The sequence below is a fragment of the Muntiacus reevesi genome, chromosome 18 (genome assembly GCF_963930625.1).
Source record: "Muntiacus reevesi chromosome 18, mMunRee1.1, whole genome shotgun sequence".
NCBI classification, from domain to species: Eukaryota; Metazoa; Chordata; class Mammalia; order Artiodactyla; family Cervidae; genus Muntiacus; species Muntiacus reevesi.
In genome coordinates this window covers 2519385-2522137 of record NC_089266.1, presented here as the reverse complement: position 1 = coordinate 2522137, position 2753 = coordinate 2519385, and the positions used below count along the sequence as shown (strand labels likewise).

Sequence of the window (2753 nt, the reverse complement as noted above, 5' to 3'; positions counted from 1 at the left end):
CAGTTGGAAAGGGGTGGTCCAGGCCCCAAGCGGGGAGAGACCAGGGGTGCTGCTCACGACCCTACGATACACAGCACAGTCCTCACCACTGACAAGCAGCCCAGAGTGTCAGCCCCAAAGGTCAACTGTGTCCGGGTGGAGAAACTCTTACCTAGAGCTCCGGTCACCTCATACACAAGTAGCCCTAACCCGTGAAGCTCCATGGACCCTTCACCCACCCAGGGTAAACTGGTGTTTCTGCTTTATCCCAGTGGACTCAAGTCCAAACCCTTTGGAGGACCCAGTCAGCTCGCTCAGTCCAGTCTTATCCCTAATGAGGAACTGCAGTCTCTTAGTTGTGGTTTGGTCTCTAAGTCGTGTCCGACTCTTGCGACCTCATGGACAGAGGAGCCTGACAGGCTATAGTGCATGGGATTCTCCAGGCAAGAATACTGGAGTGGGTTGCCATTTCCTTCTCCAGGGCATCTTCCCAATCCAGGAATCGAACCTGGGTCTCCTGCATTGTAGGCAGATTCTTTACCAACTGAGCTACCAGGGAAGCCTATAGTCTGTTATCCACACACATAAATGCTTACATAAAAATAAGGAATGTCAGACTTCACTAGTGGTCCAGGGGTTAAGAATCCACCTGCCAATGGAGGGAGCACAGGTTCAACCCCTGGTTCGGGTAAATCTCACCTGCTGCAGAGCAGCTGAGCCCATGAACCCCACCCAACTACTGAGCCCGCACGCCTCAAGCCACTGCTCTGCAACAAAAGCCCATCACAGTGAGAAGACTGTGAGCCGCTACTAGAGAGTAGCCCCTGCTCGCTGCAACTAGAGACAGCCCATGTGAAGCAACGAGGACCCGGCACAGCCAAAAATAAAAGCAAACAAGGAGTCTCAATAATCAACACGAGGTGTATGCACCACCATTAGACTGCCTGGTGGTCTTCAATGGCACATGAAACCACTGGCAGCATTAGCTACATTTTGTTATACTTAATGATAAATAAAAATACAACCAGGATATATTTTCCCCCACAAACCTGCAAATGATTGCAGAGGAGAAATGTTAACCTTGTGAAAAACGCAGTAATTGCATTTTAAGACAGAATACTCTCAACCCAGTTCTGAACTGAATCTACCCAAGAAGACACGATGGAGTAGGCTATTTCCTCTAAATATCGTCAGTTCACCTCTTGAACGACTCAACACTTGTACTCTCCGGTTGACAAAAACAGAATTGGTAATGCCGAGGCAAGCTGATGAGTAAAGATCAGTCCTTTTAACACAACTGCTAAGGCAGTAAATTATTACATACCACATACAGATCTCGCAGGATGAAAAAACCTGATATGCATGGTCAAAAGTCACCCTTCTTATTGGATTCCCCCATGTGCTTCTTCATGGGTCACAGCTCAGGTTCACAACCTTGGTGACAGGCGTCATTTTCTCCAGGCTGCGGCAGCGGTAGTCGCTCAGTAGCGTCTGACTCTTTGCAACCCCACGGGCTGGAGCCCGCCAGGCTCCTCTGTCCTTGGGACTCTCTAGGCCAGAATACTGGGGTGGGTTGCCATGCCCTCCTCTAGGGGATCTTCTCGACCCACGGATCAAACCCAGGTCTGCCCCCATTGCAGGCAGATGCCATACTGTCTGAGCCACAGGGAAGGCCCTTCTCTGGGTTAAGGTCCTTTTAAAATTTCAAGCAGATGGACTCACACAGAAGGAAAACTGAACCCAGCGAGATCTCCAGATCAAGTCCCAAACCACGTCCCCACAGTCCTCTCTCCGAACTCCCCTGCAGGTGACCCTAGCCCCTGGCACCAGCACGTCACGGAAGGCTCCCGTCACTCACTGACCCCCGCCTCCCGGGAGGGTCCCCTGGCTCCCGTGCCCTCTGGGAGTCTGCAAGCTCCGGCGGCACAGAAAAGCCCAAGCGCACCGAGGCCCGGTCCCTAGTCCGCTCAGCCACACGGACTCACCTGGCGTGGCCTAATTCTGTTCACCTTCCCAAGGGCGGACACCACCGCCCGACCGGGCACAGCTGGCTGGACAGTCCCCTCAGTCAGTGACCTAAAATTGCCTTTGATCAGAAGCAAACGTGGTTTGTGGAACGGACTGGTTTTAGATGCCAAAAAAACAAATACAATGATTTTTTTTGGAGCTAGACAAACACTGGGAACGCTCACTAGCGACCGCAAACTTAGTGCATTTGATCTTCCACGCTTGACGTCAAGACGAGGTTTTTAAATATCCTAGCATCTTGGCTTGCTCTCAGCTCAGCGCTGGAGATGTTTAGAGATATTGTAGTTAATAACATTGACACATACAAGGGAAGGGGGTCACTTACGAGAAGAAAACATGTGGATTTGAATCACGAACTAGTGCAAAGCGCAGGAGTCCTCAACCCTCACACAGGAGAAAACCTTGTAGGCAGAGTCGGAGGCGTGCTTTTTAGAAAAGGCAAACGCCGAGTCCCCCTCCAGACCAACCGAGTCAGAACCCTGGGGGGGGTGGGGAGAGGGGAGGCTGTTGTCATTGTTTCCAAACTTCCAGGGTTGGTTGTTATGGACAGGAAGTGCTGAAAATGATGGCGTAGAGGGCGTTTGAGACAGGAAGGTTCTGCGTGCAAACCTGAGCTCTGACATTCCCAACTGCATACACTGAGAAAACCCATAAATTCTCTGACCTTCCCCTTCCCACATTGGGACGTCCTTACCACTCCATGGGGCTGGAGGGTGAAGGCAAGACATGAGAGGCATGTGTGACAT

General features: G+C 51.4%; 1 non-coding gene across 1 annotated transcript; it reads right to left on the bottom strand.

The window, feature by feature from the left end:
• Positions 1-466: 466 nt before the first annotated feature.
• On the bottom strand, positions 467-538 carry TRNAC-ACA (transfer RNA cysteine (anticodon ACA)). The gene has a single exon. It is a non-coding gene; the product is annotated as a tRNA-Cys (tRNA).
• Between the last annotated feature and the right edge of the window lie 2215 nt (positions 539-2753).